Source organism: Chinchilla lanigera, unplaced genomic scaffold (genome assembly GCF_000276665.1).
Source record: "Chinchilla lanigera isolate Chin_1 unplaced genomic scaffold, ChiLan1.0 scaffold00024, whole genome shotgun sequence".
In the NCBI taxonomy this organism is placed as follows: domain Eukaryota; kingdom Metazoa; phylum Chordata; class Mammalia; order Rodentia; family Chinchillidae; genus Chinchilla; species Chinchilla lanigera.
This window is the reverse complement of record NW_004955425.1, coordinates 7,379,878-7,403,830: the sequence shown is the minus strand read 5'-3', so window position 1 is coordinate 7,403,830 and position 23,953 is coordinate 7,379,878. Positions and strand designations below refer to the sequence as shown.

Genomic DNA, 23,953 nt, shown 5'->3' with positions numbered 1-23,953 from the left:
AAAAACTAAATCATGCCCTAACATAAATTCCTTCATTAGTAAAATTGCAGAAAACAATCACTCCAGTTGAAGCAGTAGTGGGAGCACTGATTACTCTTGCAGTCAATGCTCACACTCTATGGAGAAGCAGTGTAGACGGTGGGCACATAGCACCTTCTAGAAAAATGTATGTTTATATTTTTCCAAACACTTTGTAACTTCAATGTTTCAATTTAATTAGTGCATACGGTATAGCCCCAACCATAGAGGCACAAAGAAAAGAGAACATGAGTTTGATATCCAAGTGAATTAGATTTGACTCAGCTCTGTGCCAGATAGTGAGCGTGGCAAAGGCATCACTGATCTTTTATTTCCTCTTCCGTAAAGAAGAAAAAATAATGCCTACTCTGTAGGGGTGTTGACTGTATTGAAAACATGATCTTACTGTACAAAATTCGGAGCACAGGACCTGATGGTCAATTGTACTCAGGAAATATTATTTCTTTCTTCTCCTTTGCAGTCTTTTCCCTCCTAGATAACAATAAAGACAGGGTCATATATAATAGTAAACATTTCTTAATTTTTCTAAAAAAAAAAAAAAACCAGTTCTATTGTAAATTATCCCTACAAATGACTGGTCACATTTGTCATTTCTTATGGTTGTATGTTTGATTACTAACCCACAGCCTCACAATCAGGTATACTAGGGTTTATTTCATTTTAAAAATAATTCCTACTTCTCTCCATTTTGATGCCTTGCAGATTGCAAGAGGAGCTGATGCCTATTACAGTCTGAGGAATAACACATTTCAGAGATGGACAAATGCGACGCCGGTCAAGGATCTTCCCACCCAGTCATCTCCCCTCCAGGAGCAGTGCTATGCATTCCTCAGACACGCGTGAGCCAGTACTCAGGTCACAGTGGGTGATTTGATTTGCTTGTCTTTCTAAAACAAAAATAGGACAAAATTCATTATTTTACATCTTGCTCTTTTAGCTTAATACATTGTAAATTTCTTTGTACTTTTATGTTGATATTTTTAAGGTGAATATTACTTAATATAATTGTATCATTTTCCACATTCCTTCCAACATTACCTCTTGCTCTTGCAAAGACCTCATGGTGTGTGTGTGTGTGTTATTCCTGGAAATTTTTCTAGGCTGGAGAAAAGGATAAAAATTATTTCATAATCATCCAATAGAGTAATAGTCCTGGGCTTTTTCCACTAAAACAAATCTTTACCACATATCATTTTCTTTCTTTTCAGCAATTATTTCTAATGCATTCTGTTAGCCCCAGAGGCACATACAAAATGTATAGAAACATTTAGGAAAGTAGTTTATGTCATGGTCACCAGCCTCAGCTTTTGAGACCAGCGAGATCTGAGTTCAATTTCTCCCTTTTCACCTACTACTAACAAGTACTACGCATACTGAAAATGGAAAGCACAAAACTCACACACTCCTACTAAGATTAATTGAAAGTAAAATCATATTATTAGTCTCAATAAATTAATAAATGAGGATGAAAAAGAAAAAGGAAATAAATTTAGAGATCCTGAGACATAAGGAGAACTGGAACTTCCTAAGCTAGTTCCTAAGGCTTTCTCATCCTTGTTTCTGTACCGTTTCATAGAGGCCTATACATTTCCCTTCTTGTCCGGGGCTACTCTCAGATCGGCCTTTTCAGAGAGCCTAAAGTCATCACTTCCTTCTCTCATAAACTTCTTTTTCTTACATTTTACTTCCTGCCTCTTAATGTAAGGGAACAATTAATATGAACTGATGGAAAATTAATGTCTAGCTGAGAAAGAAAACAATTTTCATTTCTCCATAGTTCCAGTTGAGAGCTTTGCCTCAGGGGTCTCAAATTAGGATGCACATTCTAGGTCCACTCACCTCGCTTAGGAATTCTTGGGGAGATACTGGAGCCAGTACAAAGCGATCTGTCCAGCTACAAACAAGTGGAGGAAATGAGCACCATGGGGATAAAAGATGAGTACCTATTAGCGGGAGGCAGCACACTGTGAATCAAGATGTAAGTAACATACATTACCTGCGTGCAGCTCCTGCAGTTGAAAGATGGTGGTAATGTTTATCATCTGAAAGGCTTTTGTAGTTAAATGGCATCTCATACACACAGTGACTGCTATATATAAGGCAACCAATTACAATGCATATATTAATGTACGTTTTTAGCATCTAATTCATACATTAAAAATATATAACATCATTTTTAAGATGTTAGAAAGAAGAGGACTCATGGTGGGCCAAATGTACATCTCTATTCCTCCCTCCTGGGAAGTTATTAGATAGATGTTTTTCACTTCATTTAGGAGGAAGAAACAATCTTAGATCCTCTAGTGTGAATTCCAGCATCAAAAGAGAGTTTTAGCAGTGAGGTGGCAGTGAGGGAAAGGAGAATCCAGAAGTTTAATAGAAACAAAAAGAAAACATTAAGGGAATGCCTAATCAGCATAGGGGCTTTGGCAAAAGAGACCAAGGAAGAGATAGGGTTAAGAGGCTGTTGGGCAAGAAGTAAAAGGATTTGGTGACAGCCTGGATAAGGAGGAAGAAAGGGACGCTGTGTGTTTAAAAGATATGAGTGATAACAATGTCCTCAGTCACAACAGAGAAGCTGATCAACTGATGCCTCTTTAGAATGACATTAAGTTTGACCCACACCAAACTGACTTTGTATTTGTGCACTGCATTCTGACATTCTTCAAAGAAAGTAGATCACAAGTTTTTGGTGAGGAAGAGGAAAAGAAAGAATAATTGCATATCACTGACAGAAAAAACATATATAGTAGTAGAGTACTCACTTTTAGCTCACTTATAGTAGTTATATAAAATTTTACCCTCACGGTGAATTAGTTTAATCACCACATTATGCTAATTCTCACTTATTCTAAAAGGCAGATCAGGTATTACTTCCTTTAGCTCCTCAGTAATTATCAGGGCTGTCTTGAAGAAACCACAATGTTTGAGGAATTTGTGGTGTATGACAACAAGAATTGATGTCTAGACTTTCATATTTAGTCCTTAACCTGCAATGTTGTAATTTGAAAATCCTATATCAACTCAATCTAGTTAAGGATTAAGTCAATTTGCCCCAAGAAAGAAAAATAAAAGAGAGAGTTTGCAGTATGAATTAATTTGCACTCAACAGCACAAAAAACCTTAAAACTTTTCACTCATTTCTACAAAATAATAGTGTATTTATGATGTTACCCTTCATCTATGCTTTCTGAATTTCTTCACTATTGAAATAACAGAATCATCACAAAGGGAAAAGCATTTTATGTAAGGAAGAAGAAGGAGACAGTCCAATTCCAGATTTTAACACATGTCATATTTTTGCCATGTTCTCAGCCTTCATGGAAAATTATATTCAAATCAATTAATCTTCATTATCTACCTCTCTGCACATTATAAACTTGACATTATAAACTACTAGACATTGAAAACTTGGCCTGTAGGAAAGAAAAAGAAGTTTACGAGAGAAAGTTTTTGAAAAGAATTGAGAGTATTTAATCTCACTAATTCACCTTCCTGCATATTTGTTAATTTTTCTGAATTTCATGGTCCTGCTAGCAGCAGCCGTCAGTTTACAAGTACACAATTCTAAAGTATACAGAAGTATTCTTACTGATTAACAAGTAATAATTGGATTTATCTATACTTATGCCTTCCCATCTTGATTAGACCTTTCTGTACATCTCTACAGGATTGATGAAAGAGAGAAATAACAAAGGAAAAAAGAGAGAAGGAAAGAGATAAAATGTAAAAGCTCTGAAGAACTACTTGAAAGTTCCAAGTGAAGAAAGTATTGCTTGCCTTGGCAGGCTAAAAATATTATGTCAATCCACAAACAACTGGCTACTGAGAAATAAATGTCTAGTATATTGCCAGTCTCCTGTGTCAAGTCAAAGAGAAAATGCATGCTAAGAGATCATCAAGACAAGGATCTACACTCAGAAATGTAGTGCACCAAGTATGTTATCCAACCTGCTAGCAAAGGTTATCAAGAGTAGGCCGAAGATTAAAAACAGCAGAGTTGAACTCCTTAATCAAGCACAATGCAGTATATTTTTGGAAAACAGAATTGGATAGAAAGAAGTAAGAGGTAGGATTAATAGCCTTTACCCAGAAAATCCCAAGATAAGCTCTGGTCTTATACAGAATTTGTTGTTCTTCTTCTTCTCTTTTAATCAAACTTTCCTCTTTATTTTATTACCCCATTTTCTCATGGTGTGGTCTTGCTGCTAGAATCTCTTCTCAGCTTTCTTCTGGAGTTAAGACCCATTATCAAATAATTCATCAGCTCAGTTCCTTGTATTCTGCAAGCAATTCTATTTTTTTCTCAGGAGGCAAATGTACAGATAGAAGTATGGAGTTTGACAAAAACACTGACTTGACTTAGGGAAAGTGACCCTGAAAGCTTCCGATGATTTCTATACTGTATGTGGTAGGATGTAAATTCACCCTTATCTCTTTACTCCATTTTTGAGATTTTTCATCTCTTCTAGAATGAGGGCTGCGTGTGTGTGTGTGTGTGTGTGTGTGTGTGTGTGTTTTCAGAGTCTTAAAGATACTACGATATCCCTGTGTAGGAAGTTAATTACCACTTCCATTCTTTTTCTGAAGAATTCAAGTTACTTTTCCCAGCCTGGTAAATGCCCAAATCCTGATATGATCTTTATCTCAAAATCTGCTGAGAAACAGCAGGCATAGTGGTCCAACTCCACCAATTTTGGGCAAATTCCAGAGCTTTCTCAGGAACTTCTGCTACATAGAAATGAATGCTACTCCCTGCCTTCTTAGTACCCTTTTTGCCATGTGTTAGTACCTTCTTTGAGAAGCTGAAACTTCTTTGAGAAGTGACTGGTTTAAAACAAGCAAAAAATATAATGTGGCTGATTTTCTTGATTGTGTTTGTTTTCTCTGTTTTTTCCTTTACTTTCACTCAACTATCTGAGTAGTCCTTTGAGTTACACTATTTGCAGGACCTCACTGAGAATAAAACTGTAAATTCTTAAATAAAAGAACAACTTTTAGAGATCTGTAATTTCTAAATAGAGAAAAACTGAATCTAAATAAGAACCTACTGATTGAGTAAAAAATGAAGGACTTCTACAAAACAATCTGAACTTTCCCTCTTCCTGCCTAGCTCACTTCTTTCACCATGAGCTAGAGCAATAGGGCCCTAGTGGGCCCCTTTTTTGTATAATCCGTTCTTACCTACCCCTTCCTTTAAATGTCTGGACCCCTCAGTTTTTTTGAAGATGTAAGTAAACCTCCTAACTCTGTTCATACAAAGCTCCCTATCTTCCCCAACCACTACAGATTCTAAATTATTTCTGCAAAGCCTCTTTCTTTCTCTCAGATACAATTTTCTCTGATCTATGGGCCTGTTCAGTGTTTCCCTTCTGTATTCCTTATTGCCAACTCTCTTTGTTTACTAAGTTCTTCATGACTTCTCCAGTGAGACAGCTCCTCCAGGCAGCCTTTCCTGATGCTTTTTCTCTCCCATCCCTGACTGTGGTAGATGATTCCTCTGAAAACTGTCATAGTTTCTCATGAGTATGGTACTTTTATTAATAATTGTATTACTCCTTATAGCTTGAGAATATCGTGAGGGAAGAAATTATAGCTCTTTCACTTCTAGGCTTTGTGTAAACTAGATATTCAGTAAATATTTGTTGGCATATAGAAAAGCAGTGTCTTACGATAACCATAATTTATAGAGTGACTATATAAAGTTTTAGAAACTGAAACTGTGTTTTCTTATTTAATCCTTTAAAGAGTTTTCAAGGAAGTTTACTATTACTCACTTTATAGATTAGAATATTTGTTAATTTTTGATTTATATGTTTGTTTTGTTGCAGTGCTGGGGATTGAACTCAGGGTCTCATGCATTCCAGTAAAGATCTCAGCCACTTACTTACACACCCAGCCCCTAGATAAGAGCATTTAGAAAACAGGGAAGAAGGGTAAAGAGTAAAACTCTGTTATGTTATACTTTATCATGTTTTCTACAACAGATTTCTAATTAGAATATGTTAAATATGATCTAGTGAATTATTTAACACAATATATTACAGTCAAAGCTTGTCTTGACTACTGAGAATGATTAATAACACTGAATGCTCATTATAAAGAGCTTCTACTTCATCCTGAGGTACAAAGACAAGGAGAAAACAGACTGTGTAGCATAGAAGGTGTTGTACTCAGGGTTTGTAAGGAAAAGGAATACAGGCCATATAATTAACACAAGGTTATTTTATAATATTCAACCCAGAAGTCAAATGCAAAAGAGTGAGGGGGATCCATGCACATGTTAGAGACCCAAAGAGTCCAGCTGAGGGCCTGGATCCCATAGCAATGTCCTGCAGGAGTTCAGCTGAAAACCTATAGCCCATGGCAACATCCCCCAGAAGTCCAACTGGAAGCCAAGAGCCCATGACAATGTCTCCTGCAGGTCTGTATCAAGTATCTGCACTGGGAAGGAGCAAAGGTCAGTGGTGAAAGCTAGAAAATCTGCAGTAGCCAGATGAAGGATCTGTGCCAGTAGGCTGACAGATCTGCACTGGAGCTAGGACATGACGCTCAAACTAAGAACCAGAGATCCCCCTCAAAAAACTGCAGCCATCCTCAGTGACAAGGTTCTGAGCTCCTCCGATGATGAGAACAGCCGAGTTCATATCAGGAAGGAAAGCCAGCGCGACAACCTTCTCCAAGAGTATCAACAGCACACATCATCCCTTCTGAAGCCAGGAAATAATGATACTCAGAGTAGGAGCTCTCCAAAGTGAAGCACAGCCACCCTCAGCGACAATGAGGTCCCGAGCTCCTCCATGGACTACAGCTGAGTTTATATCGGGAAAGCTAGCCTGGCATGCTTCTCGAGGAGAATCAACAATCCCTTCTTTTCTAGTTCTCTTTTTTATGCTATTGGCAACAATCCTCAAGTGGGCCTTCCACACCCGGCACCATGCTGACTCAGTTCAGCTGAGTGTTACAAGTTGGCCACCAGCTGTCAATCCCCCCAGAATGATACAGAGGAAATAACTCAACTCAGAAATTGAAGACGAAATGTTAGAGCTAAACACAAGGAAAGCGCTAAGTAAGTATTCAGTTGGAATTTTCCTACTTCTTTTTTAGAGTTAGCCCTATGGTTACATAGATTCCTCATCTCATTTGTTTGTCCATGAACTCCTATTCTATTTCTTGATTCTACAGTGTTTATAATGTTGACTGCAGGCCCTGCAGAAATGTAATGATCTTAGAGTTAATTTTGTTGGTGATGGACTGAGGTTAAGGAATATAGCTTCTCATGGACTTCATCTCATTTTCCATGTTAACATTAAATTCTGGGCCATGAACGGGGCACAGGACAGACTTTCCCAGTGAGAGTAGCCCTTTATACTGTCCAGTTCTACACTTGTGTAACACTGGATGTGTCAGTGATCAAACAGCATGGGCATCACCATCTATTTCCCCAAGGCTCGTCGGCCAGGGTAGGGCGGCTTATACAACCAGAACATTTACACTGTTATTTGTGTCTTCCTATGTTTAGTTTGGGGCACAAAATTTTGTTACTTCAGCCCTTATGTTTTTAAAAGAAAAACCAAGAAAATATTCAAGCAAGTGAGCATTTTCCTGATAATTGGCCAGTTTAGAGGACTTATTTCCTGCTCTAATTTTTAAATTTGTTGGTTACCATGGTAGATTCATAATAACAAACATTTCTTGGTTATTTGTGCAGAAAAACCTCTAAGACTACACAATGCAGTCATTCTTAGGACAGTAGTAGGTGGCCTACTGTTAGTGGAAGAAACTTTTCAAGTGATGATTTTTCTGGTCTTTAAACCCAAGCCAACAATCGCTCCTCAGCCTTTCGGCTAAGATCAAGTGTAAATCCAAGCCAAAAATTGTTGATCCTCTGTCATTAGGTAATAGATGAGAAGCACACAAAATATTCCTGGAAAATACTGAATGATCAGACTAGACAAAAGTGTAAAATATATTTTGGAAATATTGAGGTAAAGGCAAAAACATCTTGTTTCAAAAAACCATTTAGACCTGCTTCATGGAGACTGAATCAATAGAAGGTTTAAAATGCATTAAAGTAGGAACATGCTAGAAGTATTTCAAATTATTATAAGGATTTTTGCCATAAAATCCCATACCAAAGATAATGGAGCTTAGATGAGAATCAACATAATAGAATATTAAGAGTGTGGATAAAAGTTTTTAAATATGTGTCTTTATTCACCACCTAATAAGATGTAGATATGAGATTTTTAATGTCTGGGTATAGCGGAACGATAGCAGCCCTTTTGACAGTTAACTGTGAAATGCCAAGTGGCTGGAGGAAGAAATGCCTAGCAGATGAGTAAAGCACAAGCCTGGTTCTGGGTGTGTCTGTAGGGAGTCTCCGGCAGAGATTGCCGCGAAGGCCCGGCACATCCAGTTGTGGGTAGCACTAACCAGTAGGTTTTAGTCTGAATGAAATAAGAAAAGAAAAGGAAAAGAAACTCTGCCCTTTTTTTGAAGACCTTCAGTCTGTTTGAGTGGCTGTGTCCTTTGCTGCCATAGCCTTTGGATGCTTTCTTCAGTCTCCCAACACAGACTCACACCAGCAACACTCCAGAGGCCTTTGAACTTGTACACAGCATCTGTCTTCCTGAGCTAAGCAGCTTCTAGGTTCTCTAGCTCGCTAGCAAAGAGATGCACATTGTGGACTTTCCTGACTTTGATCCTACTCTCTCTCTCTCTCTCTCTTATGTTCTCTCCCCATGTACATATATGGAGAGAGCATGAGAGACAAAATATATAAAAACCTATCAATTTAGAGAATAGAGATGTAATATCTGGCAGTTCAAAATGGTGAGCTCTAGACATCCTGAATGCATAGTATTTGTTTTTTACTGATATTTTATTTTTGGCTCCCTATTCCTATAACTACCTTTTTCTAGGTATAGCGCTGATTTTGTTTTCTAGAAAAAAAGTAATTTTAGTTTCCAGTGATGTATTTGAAAAGAGAGAGATATCCTCTTTTATTTTTAAAAAAGAAATTATATTATGAAGTATATAAATACACTTTCTATACGGTATAAAAGGGATTCTAAAAAACAACTAGAGTTAATCCTTTGTTTTCATTGAAATAAATGCTCAACAAAAGAGTACTTTAAATAGACATTATTTCTGAAAGAATGTGTTAACAAAACAAAGTATCAAAAGGCATGTATAAATTTTAACAAAAACAGAAAAGCAAATGGGGATATACATGGCAAACGCAAGGTCTGGAGCTCAATCCCCAGTACAAAAAAAAAAAAAAAAAAAAAGAACAAAAAACTACCTCAAAACTTTTTTAAAAACATTAAACCAAATTATATACACTCACTTCTCTTTTAAAACCCAACACTAAGAAAACAAAACATAATTACTCTTCACTGTGACCCCATACTGTACACCCACAGACACTCAGGATTTATTTACATGCTGAATATAAATTTTAGAGGCATTGGGACTAGAACAAAAATCAGTATGGATCAACAATTTAAGTAGGTATGTGACATCTTTGTAGAATATAGAAAAGGGGTAACAGCTTAGTGATGATGTCCCCTTGTAGATGACTCTATTTTAAAAATCTAAATAAAAAAATAAAAGCAAAACCCTGGGTCTGAGTTTTAATATCTATAAAATGGGATGTTTTAGCTCAGATTGCTATAACAAAATACCACAGGCTTGAATTTAGATATCAGACATTTGTTTCTCACAGTTAGGGAAGTTACAAGTCCAAGATGGAAGTGCAGATATATTTGATGCATGGTGAGGACCTATTTTCTGGCTTTGTGTGTCTGTTTTCTTGTGGAATCTTCTCATGGCAGAGAGAGAGAGATAGAACTCAAGTGTCTCTTCCTGATTACAAGAACACTAATTCCATCATACGGGCTTCACTCTTGTGGCCTCATCTAAGCCTCGTTACTTTCCAAAGCCCCAGCTCAAAGTCCCACCATGTTACCATGTTGAGGATCAAGAATTCAACATATGAATTTGCGGAATACAAATATTCAGTCCAATGACATTAGAAATGGCAATAATCCCTTCAGCCCTTCAGTATATTGTTGAATCCTAATAAGAAAGAAATGCATTTGATTAATTGATCAATTCAGGCTGATTTGCCTTCTGAGTAGGTTTTCAAGAATAATTCTTTAGCAACGTAAAAACTGCTCTTCCTAAATTCACTCACTGAGAAATCGGTTAGGTTAACTCTGGTGTTATGTGTTATGACAATGTTTCCACACTTCTCTAGTTGTAAGAATCAACGTTGGGTAATTCTTAAATCCCTCCTGCTGGAGATTTCCTTGTGAATTACTTTTTAAAATGAAATAAATTTTATTGTCAATTAAATTAGGGAAGTGAAAAGATTCCAATAGGAGAAATCCCTTTTCAACTATCAGAACTAAAAGCTATTTTTATGTTGCAGTGAAGAGGGAGACAGAGGGAGACAGAGGGAGAGTCATTCATCCACAACCAAAACCATTCCTTACCTAGTTTGGAAATATATGTTCTAACAGTATTTCTGTTTGACTGTCTATGAAAATGTAAAAGCTACTATGACCTGGCCTTCTTGTTTTATGGATAATGTACTTGGCCTTCTTGTATTATGGATGATGAAGCAAAGGAAGTGCTTTGAGCAAGATTAGAAATAAATATATGAAGGAACACCAGTCAAGCTGCACTTATATCATTCCACAATTCTTGAGTGATGAATTATCCACAAGCAATCGTTCTTCCAAAATATGTCCTATTTTCATTTCTGAAATTTATTTTCTTTTAAAGCTAGTTAATCACATTCTTTAAAAATTTTCTTTGTCTGATTCCAGAGTCTGTTTTACTTATCAGTATCAGGAAGCGAGGATTTCTAATTTCTTATTATGCTTCTAACATCATACCCTGGAGCCACTGAGAAGAAAATGAAAGGGAAAGTTACTGGATATGATTCCTAAAAGCAAGGTTTAAAGGAAAAACTACCATAGAACTAAACTGAAAAAATCTCAATAGTGTACAGGGTTGAAGAAAACTATACCAGGTGATTTACAAGTACTGTTCAACAGAACTGCTAAATTAAACCAGGCTTGGTGGTGTGTGCCTGTAATCCCAGCACTCAGGAGACTGAGGCAGGAGGATCATTATAAGTTCAAGATCAGCCTGTGCTACAAAGTGAGCTCAAGGCTAGCCTGAACTGCAGAGCAAGACCCTGTCTCAAAAAAAAACAAAAAACAAACAATAAAAAACTTCTAAGCTAAAGTCTCCTGAGCAGCTGTCCCTCCTCACTGGGTGAAGAATAACTGAACACAAATAAAACATGCACAGTCTGGGTGCTAGGGGTACAAACATGAGTAAAGCATAGCTCTTCTCCTTCCAGATTCATGAGAGTGTAGGGTAAAAGAGAAAGGTCCATCTGAGACCCTTTCTGCCTTCTTCAGGGTACCCAGCTTGTGCATGAAATGTTAGACCCTTAAAACTGCTGTTAAATTAAATAAGCAGGTGGCTATTTGCCTTGAACTTGTCTCTGTACTTTAAATTCCTCTGTCACAAACCAGAACCAAATTTAGTTAAGTAAATAAACCAAAACCTAATTTCAGAGCATATTTTTTAAGAGTAACAAATAGCCAGATTTCAACCAATCACAAACAGCCGAGTTTCAGCCAATCACAGGCAGTCCCCCAGTTAGACCAGGCCCAAATAAGGAAAATACCTAGCTGTGGCCAATCAGAAAATTTCTCCATTTTGTTTCCGTGCTTATCCTATAAAAGCTCACTGCTCACATTGCTGGGTCAAAAGCTCTGAAGCTCTTTTGGTTCTGAATGCTGCCCTATGGATGACTCATTCTTTACTCAAATAAACTGTCGTAAGTATACTTTGTCTAAAGTTCTAAAGTTTTTCCTTTAACACTGCCCAGTACCCTGGTGAATATCACCAACTGTCCGCAAATAGGATGAAGACTCAGCCGGTTGAGACCTGCCCAAATTTCTGACTCACAGAATCATGAAATACAATAAAATAGTTGTTTTGATAAGGAACAAGTTTTGGTACTAGTTTGTTCAACAGCAACAAAAATCAGAAAAGTGAAGTGTTTAATTCTGTATGATTTAACAAAAAGACTCTTCAAATGGATTGAAACATGAATGTGGTGTCAAACTTTTTACAATCTTACTTTCACAATCAGTAGGAGAAAGTCACTCCAAGATGAGCCAACAATATGAGAAAAGACAGAAGGACATGAGTTTTGTGTATTGTATTATCTCATTATATTGGACAACAAAATAAAATAGAATGAAAGAAAGGTTGGTGATTAAAGAAAGGTGATAACCATCTCTGCCCAAAACATTCATATTTTAATCTCTTTAAAATAGATATATTTTTATAGGAAGTGGGAAACTAGGAAGAATTTAATGGAAGAAAGCTGTAGCTGAAAATTATTTTGGATTTGAGGAGTGAGGATTAAGAACTCTAGTTGTGCAGTAATTTCAAGAAGGTGGAAAGCCTGAAATATGCATTTAAAAATAAAGATAGATAATTTAAAATCCCAACTCAGTAAGAAATAGATTGTATAGATGGAGAAAGAAAGATGATGAAAGATTAAATCTTAATTTTTGTATCAAGTGACTGAATAGCTACCACCAATTAAAAATGAAATAATAGGGCTAGGGGTGTAGTTCACTGGCACAGTGCCTGCCAGGCAAGCACAAGGTCCTGAGTTCAATTCCTGATACCAAAATAAAAAAAAAAAAGGAAGAATAACAATTTGTAAAAAATTATAGTTCAGTGTTTAAGTTTAGTTTTTGATATGTAAACTTTGAACATCTGCTGGATAATAATGTTCTACAGCTTGAGATTGACATGAGAGGACCCTCACTCTTTTGTTTTGCATACAGGTGTACATATAAATATGCATGTGCTTGTATGTACATTTAAGTACATGTATATATGTTGAATGCCTATGATATTAGTGACTGTTTCCTATTGCTAGAACAAAATGCTCACATCCATAACTTAAAACAGGAGAGGTTTAATTTGGTTTATGATTTCAGAGGTTTCAGTCCATAGTTAACTGGCTCTGAAACACAAACATCATGGCAGGAGGGCATGGTGGAGCAAAGATGCTGATTTCATGGTGGCCAGGAAAAGTGCCAGTGAGAGATACGCCTTCCAAAGGCACACTGTCAGTGACCCACATCCAACTGGGCCCCCACATCCTAGCAGCACATTCACTTATGAACATCAGTGGGTTAAGTCCCTAATAAATATAACACCTCTGTGGCCCAATCACCTCTCCAGGAATCTCTCAATCCAGTGAAGCTGTCAAGATTAACTAGCACAGCCATACCCTCACACAGAGATATGGGAATTGTCAGTGTAGGCAATGTTTAAATCAAAGTAAAAAGGCAACATAGCCCAAATTAAGCAAATAAAGTGAGAATGAAAAAAACAGACAAGAATACTAAGAAGTCCAGAGCAATACTAATATAAAAGGATGAGGAGAGGATAAACTTCACATAAAGAAACTGAGAATACTCAGTCAGTAAATTTTGTCATGAAGGCTGTGTTGAGAACTAGATTATTAACTTTAGTTGCTGAAAATTCCCTTCAGACCGCCCCTTCCCAAGTAATATAGACTTTACTTCAGTGTACTTGGAGCTGGGTTGATGATAATATGTAAGTGTTATATAAATCAAAATAACTGTGGATTTAGGTCTGGGACCAGCAAGACTATATATATATATGATATATATTTTTACATTTATATATTTTATATTTATTTATATTTTTCATAAATGTGTACATTTATACTTTTCATGTGAAGACTTTTAGAAAGGCCTTTTCACAACAGTAATATGAAAAATAACCTACTTGCCTTTAAACTAAATTGCCAAATTATTACATATTTTTAATTCAATATCATAAGGCAAATAAAACACTAATAGTCAAGATTTGTTTTGTTTGATAAAGCAAAGGAAGTATTTAAAGCTATATAATCAATTTAAGGACTTCTCAAATTAATGCCTATGGCATTTAGAATTTTTTCACAAATGAAGCAGCAACTGAGAGCTAAATGGGAGTACATTTATTTTATTAAGATCAATTTGCTTCTATCATTCTCAATAAAAATTAATGTCTTGGTTGAAACACTATTTCTAATAGCTTGTTCACTGTAAGCTTCATGATGAGATAAGACATTTTGAAAAGAAAATTCCAAGGCAAAATTGAAGAGTCTACATTTTGGTATTAGAGCAGAAATACGATTAGCTTTGTTCACTTTTCTAGAGATCAGGATTTAGTAACAAAAATCCTATTTCATTCCTTATTTTCTTCCGAGACCTTCAATCTCCTTTAAACAGAATATGGTCAATTCCTAGCTGTGGAATAACCACAAGGCAATTAGAAGTAAAATTGTTGAGCAGCCCACATCTAATTGAAGTCTCTCCATTTTAACCATTTTATTTTTAGCACCTGAAGCAGTCTGTAGCTCCCCTAGTCTGTAATCATGTTTATTTAAGAGTAGTGCAGTCCTCAGTGAAAAAATACAAACATACCAGAACTTCTCTACGGAATAGAAGAAAATAGGAAGATGGGTGGTAGTTTAGGACACTTTTCAGTTTCAGAATTTCCATCCATTTTCCATATAATCATTTCAGCCTGGCTTATAAGATTTCATCTCAGAATGGGGTTTTTTTGTATAATATCGTATATATGTTTATCTATCTTGAGTTGAGAACTAATCTAAACTTTTTACTTTTCAGGAAGTTAGAGCCCTTGAAGCTCTGAAGATACTGTTATTCTGCATGTCATCCTAGAAAGCCACCATGTCTAAAACTCTGTCTTTTGAAATACACAGGCAAAACCAATATGCAATGGGTGCTCTTTCCCATGTTATTTCTTTATTTTCTTTTTTTCCTTTGGTACCAGCAATCAAACTCAGGACCTTGGGCTTGCCATGCAGGCACTTGTGCCACTGAGCTATATCCCTGGCCTGCCATGTTATTTCTCATAGAATGAGGACTAAAACCAAAGAGAAATCCTTACCTTCCCAGAAAGAAGACCTCTGACAAGTGACCTTCTCCTCATCACCACTTGCTACAGTTTGGATCTGGAGTGTCCTCCAAGAGCTCATGTGTTTCTGGTCTTCAGCCCTAGTGGGAGGTGATGGAACTTTTAGAAGGAGGGGCCGAGTGAAAAAAATGTGCACTGGGGTCATGTTTTTAAATGGTATGTTGACTCTACAGCTTTTCCTCTCTCTGTTTGCCTTTCTGCTGCAATGAAATGGGGAGCTTTTCTTTAGTATACACTCCCTGTTGTGATGTGCTTTGTCACCCACCAAAAACCATGCAGCCCACTGACCATGGACAGAATCTTCTGCAACAATGAGCCAAAACAAATTTTTGTTCAAGTTGTTATCTTACATGCTTCGTCATAGTGATGCAAAGCTGACCTGTAGATTTTTGTAGGCATTACTTTACTAACAAAATTAATTGCCTGTTGTTGACCAGCCTTTTATACCCTTCAGATGGATTATGGTCTTTAATGCTCAGAACAACCCTATGTGTTATCATGAAAGATGAAGTGATCAAGCTTCTAATGAGATGGAGAAGACTGTTAATTTCTGGAGTAACAGGTGCTGAACTGAATCATGCATTTGTTTTGTAAGTAACAGAGCAAATGAGAAATAATTTAAAATAATAATTGGATATCACATCACAGTTGGTGAATGATAATGGTAGATACTCAGGCCCTGAATCAAGCTACCTAAGAAGGGAAAGATTAGAGGGTCATATATTAGCTTAGGAGGATTTTGGCAACCAGATCTATTTAGATGTGAGCCTAAAAATCTATGATGGTGACAGAGACATTAAGATGTGTTAAATTCCTGTCTGACCTAGACACTACTCACTTGGCAAAAGCAAGGCCAGAAGAAGGCAAAGATAGAATAGCTGAGGAGCTATTTTGGTGTGCTCATAGTATTTCTTCAACTTTTACTCAGTGACCACATTGCCCAGTTGTAGAGATTACATGCATCGTTTACAGTTTTTTTCTGTTCTCATCCCATGAGGCTTTTCACACAAGGATCTTTTTCCTGCAACATGGAAAAGCTGTTAAGAGCCTACTCTAACAAGCTTGCCTGAGAATGGCTTGGAGAGCCTAAGAAAATAAAGGCTTCTGAGCTCTGCTCAAGCCCACGAGATTGGGATCTCTAAGAATAATTGTTCCCAAAATTGTAACATCCTCCTCGTGTTACTGTTTAGCCTGCCAAAGTTTGAGAAGTATTATTTATTGGAGCAGAGTTTAGAAAGAATAGAATCATGCCTATGCACCTATCTTAGCCTGCATGTACTTTAGAGATGCTTCCTTTAACCACAATGATTTTGTGTCGCGTTAAAAAACACAGCATTGGTTTTCATCTTGACTAGGCTGTGAGAAACTAAGGATTGGTCAGTCTTGCCTGTTCAGATTGAACAGGGGCCCTGCCTTCCAACCCAGATGAATCCTCTCCACATGTCTCATTCTGAAATGATCTTATGGCAGAGGCAGAAATAAAAGCACAATTCAAGCATTTAGCTTTCTCAAGTCTACTCAGATTCCATCAGCTGGAAGAAGTATTAGCAAGTCAAGAAGTAAGGAATCACCCTTAGAAATGCCAGGTAGTTGTATCAATTTAAAATAACAGGTTGGGCTGGAGATCTAGCTCAGTGGCACAGAACCTGCCTGGCAAGCTCAAGGTCCTGAGTTTGATTCCCAGTAGCAAATTAATTGATTAATTAATTTAAATAAATAAATAAATAAAAAGGTCATTTCTCTTAGGGATTTTTTTCAAGGAGTAATAGAAATAATTTGTGTTTGTAAACAGGTGATGCTATGTCTGAAAGCAAAGCAGGAAGAGGGTACTGGGCATGAAGATAATTTCCATGCACAGTATGACATTCAATATCAACCACTCCCAAAGTCTGTGCGATCTGGAATTCACTACACACAACTGCCAATGATCTCCAGCTGTTCTCTAATCACTGCATGTATTCCAGGCTCTGCATTAAGCTTCTTCAGTATAATGTTAAACCTCATGAAAGGCAGCTTTACAAAGCATGCTTTTGCCTAAGATTTTGACAACTTTCCCCATTCTTTTCCTTTTCTTTCTCCTTTGTCTTCCCTTCTTGCATCCTCCAATTTATTTTATATTGATGAGTAAAAGTACTTCAATCAAAAGTAGCCAGTAGACAGAAATATCCATCTTGATCTGTCCCATGCTACAGTCAGCCATCTGACTCTGAGACCATGAATGTTCCAGTAGGAATTCTTCAATGTGATTCCTTCCCCCAGCTCAGGCACTCACCTCAGCATTGCAATGGACTCCTTAAGGAATTTTAACTCTTGTATAATCTTCTCTCTAATACACTCATCCTATGTACTGCTCCTGAAGTAACCTCTAATCTTGTCACTCCTTAAAGTTTTCCCATAATCCCTGTTAAATGCAGATCTATGATCTATATAACAACACATGAAAGGTGGTAGAATTTCAAACTGAAGATCACAGTCTTTGGACTTGAAATGCTCTTGATTGAATCCTGGTTCTTACATGCTGTGGAACTTCAACAAGTTGCTTGGTAAATCTGATCTTCAATTTCTTCGTGTATGAAATGAAGCTAATTAGAATGCCTTAATAGAACAGTGGTATGAATGCAAGGTGAAAATGTCTATTCAGCAATATAACCATGAATATATGTATGGTATTCATGGGCGGTGTTTAGTGATCCCTCACCCTATCACTATCAGTATCATCATAGTTCTAACTGCCTCTAGTGTTTTGCCCTACCCTAGACCCTTTCTCATCTCGTGCAAAATCCTACCAATTCTTCAAGATCGACATTTCTAAGCTATTCCAGGTCTTTCCAGGTAGGTGAGTAGATGTAATTTTTCATCCTTTCAGCCCCTTTTTATTGTGGGGGGGGAGTAGTGGGGAGAAGCATTCTCTTTAGAAATTCGTAACATCTAACAATCTATAAAGTTATTTATATTTTTCTAATGTATCTTTTCAGATCTCTGCAAATTGAGAAAAGGAAGATATTGTGAAGATAGTGCTATTCAGAATATTTTTTATTTTTCTGATTCCAAAATAAAGCCAGGAAAGAATTATTTTGCCTATGTTACGGTTGATACATTGTGTCAACTTGAGGAGTCTAGAGGCTTGGCAAGTGAGTCAGGAATTCTACATCCTGAGCCTGTGTAAGAGGTGGGCATGGAGATGGTGTGGGCATGGGCTGACAGCCCATATACAATATAAGGAAGGAAAAGAGGCTTGCTCCCCCTCCCCCCCCCCGCTCGTGCTCCTGCTGCTTTTGCTGTCTTGTGCGGCCTTGAAGTGTTCCCCAGTGCCAAGCCACCCTGCCCAGGAGCCAGCTGAATATAGACGGAAACCTCCACAAACTGTGAGCTAAATAAACCTTTCCTTCCTTAATTCTGGATGCTAGGTATTTTGTCTCAACAATGAGAGAAAATTATCCAAGACAGCCTAACTTTTGGCATTAATCAGAACTTTCCCTGCAGCAAAGAATCTTATTTAAGTAAGAACAGGAACATTTTATCATAGGGTTTAGGGGTGTATGATAGTTCTCAAAAAAAAAAAAAAATATATATATATATATAAATTAAACCCAGATAATAATACATGATTACAATGAAATGAAGAAATGACTTGCTTCTCCTGGAAACCAACTCTAGATCTGATCTTTGGAAATAGCATCAAACATGCCAGGTTTGGATCAGAGGCCATCACATGAGAAGTAGAAAGGGAGCTAAACCTAAAGTGAGGGCTGGGGATTTAGCTCAGCAGCAAAAGCGCCTGCCTGGCAAGCGCAAGGTCGTGAGTTCAGTTCCAGGTACCGGAGAAAAACCAAAAATAAATAAATAAATAAATAAATAAATAAATAAACCTAAAGTGACAAACAGGCAGCGTGACTTCTGTTGATACTAAGAGATATCTTGTCACTTTACAACCATTTCTGGGTCAAACACATACTACTGATGAAATAATTTTCATAATATCACTATAATGTTTTCTAATGTTTGACATGTTTTGGAAGAGGGGGAAAAGATTTTCCTTACTACAAGTTTAATATGCATGCTAAAATTAGGCACCACTCTCACTTGTTGGTGAATACAGACATATGTTAGCGAAATAAAGCTTTTACTTGATACAGAATCAAAGGTGGGATAGTTCTCAAAAGGAGTTACAGTTTTTACACTTAGGATTCTATATCCTAACCCAGCCCCTCTCTGGAAATATGCAAGTGATACCATGCAGGTGAGGGCTCTAGACTATAAGTAAGTTTGTCAAGATTTCTGTCCTAATCAGGGCACAAGAAGCAATGATGTTCTATCCCCTGCCATTCTCCCAGGTCATATTCCAGAATGCCCACAGGTCTGCACTTCATGGACTTAACAGTTTTAATGTTCTGCTGAGTGCTGTAAATAACCCATGGAAGACTGAAGCAGGAGATTCAGGAAGTAGCAAGTTTTACTCAGTAGATGCAAAATGCTCAAGAGGACAAGTTATATTCAGGAAATGCTTGGGGGCTCTGAATGAAATGAAATGAAAACACAGAGCAGTGTAGCCTAGATAGATGTCACTCGGTAGCTGAATTGTTTGTGAACTGCCATAAAACTACTGTGATGCTTGGGTCTACAAAATTCCTTACAAAAATTATCAGGGCTAAAATAAACTGAATATGTGACACATATGTACCCATAAAATGAAGCCTCAAGGAAATCGTGTTATTTCATGTGTTCCTTCCAATAAATGAAAATGTCTGTATTATACAGAAGGTTGAGATATAGAGACCCCAAATATCATCTAAACATGTACATATAGTCTAGAGGTTATACAAACAAGAAAGTATATCAGACATATCATGATATTTCTGACAACATCCATTACCATCTCCTATTTTATTCTGAGATACTTGCTGCTTGTATTTGGTGGAATCATTAGGCAGGATAACTCCCAAGTCTGAAAACATAAATGAACAGATATTATAGATTGAGTATCCCTTAATCCAAATGTTTGGAACTAGAAGTGTTTCAAATTTTTCCAAATCTTGAAATATTTCACATGCAAAACGGAATATCTTGGGGATGAGATTAAAGTCTAAATACAAAATTCATTTATGTTTCATATACACTTTATACACATATAATAAAGACAATTTTATACAATTTTTTATGTGTACTGTGCATCTGCAATCTTCACCTGAGGTTAAGTGTGCAATTTTCTACTTGTGGTATTGTGTTAGTGCTCAAAAAGTTTCAGATTTTGGAGAAATTTGGATTCAGGATTTTTGTGTTACAGATGTTCAACCTGTATAGAGTTTATTGGTGATGTATTTCAATACTTTATGAAATAGTCTATGCTCCCGACTTTGTGAACTAATTGAATTTTCCTATTTCTTTATCCTTTGGGCAGCATGAGAAACACCTAGGCCATTCTTCTCATGCTCTTGCTTCATACTACTTATTGCATTGAATCTTTACTGTGTATCAGTTCTTCACCTTCAGGAAACAGTAAAAAACTTTGGAACAAGCCTTTTTCTTATGTATTGTTGTTTTCTAACATATACTATTTCTCTACAGGATGTTTCTTTCCCTCATTCCCTCCGAGATTTTCTGTATTGCATTGCCCAGCCCTCAGTTTGCTCTACCAGTTGCTCAAGCTGGGAAATTGCCATGGCTTCTTGACTTATTTATTATTGAAGGATACATCCCAACCTCCCCGACTGATTTCCTTAATTATGACCACATATTGGTGACTATGCCCTTCTTAAATTTAATCAGTAAAACTCTTCTAAGAGGGTTTCTTTTTCAAGCTAGCACTTTTTCTTAAACAGATTGGTTTTATGCTTTTCTTAAGACTTTAAGACTTACACTTTTCTCAATATCTGACTTACCTTTGCTTCCAACAGAGAATGTATTTCAATACAGGATGTTATCAAAATGTCTATCAGCCCAGAAGATTGGTTTCAGATAAAAAATAAAATTTCAAATACTTCAGCCTAGAATGTGAAACACATTTCTGCTCTATAAATCAATTTGGATGTATTAAGACGAAGTGTTAATTTGCTAGTTTATTTCTTTTATTTTTTTCAATTTTTTTTCTCTCTGACGACAAAATTCTGCAGATCTGAGCTTTTCCCTCTCAGCAGTTAGAGGCTCCCAAGTCCCTAGAAAAATGAATGCTTACATCTAAAAGCTCTGAAGACAAGAGGAACTGCCTCCTTCTAACGAGAAATGGAAAGAGATGCTGACAGCTATCCTCCATAACTTGTAGCGGCCTCGTTAGGTATTCCCACAGGCCAACCTACCACACTCCTGGATCAGATGCAACTGAAACATTTGCTCACCAATGAACCACATAAAAGGATAGACCCATCGAGTGCCTCAAGCAAAGTTTATCATGTAGCCAATGTGGGAAGCCTAGTCTTACTAGAAAACTTGTCTTGGTGAGATAGCTGAGAGAGCAATCTCAAGTTATGCATATCTTAGGGCTCTAAACATTTTAGGTAAAAGAAAATCTTCCAAACTACTCTTTTAATACCCTACCCACCTCGTTCTCAAAACTGAAGGGCATAAGCCCATTTTCTGGATCCCATAGCTCCCATTCTGGGTGACTGGAAATGGTCTAAATGCTGTAGATTGAAGAGGTCATTCAGGTGAAATTGACAGTATTCTCAGAATTTGACAATCTGTGGAGGCAAACTGAGAAGGACCCCACTGTTTGGGTTTTTTTCTTCCCGCCTCTCTCTCTTAAAATCCTCAATCCCCTTCTTGTCTCATCTCCTTTCTCACTCTAAGGATTTGATTTGGCAGAAAACTAAAATCCTTTGACTTTTCTGAAATTTGTTAACGGAGAAAGGCAGGAGTTGAAGGTAGAGAGGCACTAATGGGAGACGGGAACTTGGCAATTTTTTGTATGGCTCCAGGGTCTGTGCTAGTGTCTCACCACAGGGAGCTGGGGAAAGGAAAGGGTAGAGATGTCCACAGGCCCAAGGGAAGGGCTCCATGTCAGCCTTTTGTAGCTGTTTGCAGTGATTTACCTGGGTCCTAGGGCCACCTGTCCAGGCCTACTCATAGGTATTTTTCAGGATCCTCATGGGGTTGATTCTTTAATGCTAGCTTGCTTTGTCCCACTAGTTTATTTGCTTTTGGTGTACTTATAACAATATTAGCCTCCTTAGTTTCGTATCTAAAATGGGTTTTGTTTTGTAGTTGCTAAGTGATATCACCACACATTTTAAATCATCTGTGAGAGGTGAGCAGGATGGCACATGCCTGTAATCCCAGCACTCTTGGGAGGCTGAGGGAGGAGTATCACCATGAATTAGAGGCCAGCTTGAGCTACATAGTTAAACCATGTCTCAAAAAAATAAAAGTAAATCATCTATGAGTTCCTTTAATATGTTATAAGTCCCTAGACATAAAGATCTTTGGAATAAACCTTTGAGTAAAGCCAAGGCTTTCTGTACAACTTTTTTTTCTACTTTTTTGTCTATTGATGAAGGTTGGAGTAGCTGTGTGCCATGAACAAGGACTCCTGTCCTTCACATGAGCAACAGATTTCTGCATGACTAGTGGAGAAGGCTAGACTAATTATAGCAGAAAAAAAGGGCAGAGCTGTCTACACCTGCCCACACACACACCTTGAGCAGTTCATGATATCAGCCCAAATTCTTTCCATTTGCATGACTTAACAATGGCCTAATTTAAATAGAGGCTGGGGACTTAGCTCAGCGGCACAGCGCCTGCCTGGCAAGCACAAAGTCGTGAGTTCGATTCCGGGTACCAGAAAAACAACAAACAAACAAAAATAAACAAATTGATTGGTAACATAAGAATAAAGTTGTTTGGAGGACTTCTGCGAAAATGGTGAGTGGTACCAGTTCTACAAAATGCTCTGAAAGACATATTAGAGAGGGATAATGAAGACCACAAACACAAGAACACCAACAGAAAGAAGCTGCCAGGGCAGAGCAAGCAATTAAATGGAGCAAAAAGGCAAGGAACAAACAACAGGGAAACAACATGAAAATGAAAAACCAATATACATCAGTTATAACTATCAATATAACTGGTCTCAACTCACCAATCAAAAGAAACAGACTAGCAGAATGGATCAAGAAGCAAGATCCCACAATATGCTGCATTCAAGAAATATATCTAATCCCAAAAGAAATTTATAGACTAAAAGTCAAAGGATAGACAAAAATTCTCCCTGCCACAGGAACCCAGAAAAAAGCAGGGGTAGTTATTCTATTTGCAGGTAATGGAAGCTTTAAACCAAAACTGATGAAAAGAGATGAAGAAAGTCACTACATACCCATTAAGGGAAAACTCCAATAAGAAGAGATAATAACATAAATATTTATGTATCTAACACAGATTCGCCCAACTACATAAAACAAACATTGACTGACATGAAAAACCAAATAGGCACTAACACAGTTATAATGGGGGATCATAATACCTCACTCTCACAATCTGGTAGATCAACCAGACAAAAAAAATCAACAAAGAAATATCAGAATTATGCAAAGCCTGTGAACAAATGGACTTGGTAGATGTCTACAGAGTATTTCACCCAAAAACAGCAGAATACACATTCTTCTCAGATACACATGGAATGTTCTCCAAAACAGATCATATATTAGCTGACAAAACATGTTTAAGTAAATGTAGAGGAATTAAATCATACCAGGCATACTATATGACCATAGCACAATGACACTGGAAAACAAGAACAAAGGAAACCACAAAAACTGCTATAATACTTGGAAATTAAATAACACCCTTCTGAACAACCAATGGGTCACAAAAGAAATTAAAGATGAAGTTAAACAGTATATACAATTAAACAACA

General features: G+C 37.1%; 1 long non-coding RNA gene across 4 annotated transcripts in view; it reads right to left on the bottom strand.

Annotated features, from left to right (window-relative positions):
* Positions 1–640: 640 nt before the first annotated feature.
* Positions 641–23,953, bottom strand: part of LOC102006049 — a 34,789-nt gene continuing 11,476 nt past the window's right edge. The window contains exons 2-6 of one of the 4 annotated variants that reach the window (XR_001234263.1): positions 19,982–20,053; positions 15,082–15,188; positions 2,036–2,128; positions 1,879–1,933; positions 641–926 (exon numbers count right to left, since the gene is read on the bottom strand). This is a non-coding gene — a long non-coding RNA (uncharacterized LOC102006049). Of the gene's footprint in view, positions 927–1,077; positions 1,141–1,878; positions 1,934–2,035; positions 2,129–15,081; positions 15,189–19,981; positions 20,054–23,953 lie in introns of all 4 variants that reach the window. The other 3 variants (XR_001234262.1, XR_001234261.1, XR_001234264.1) reach the window with 3 other exon arrangements.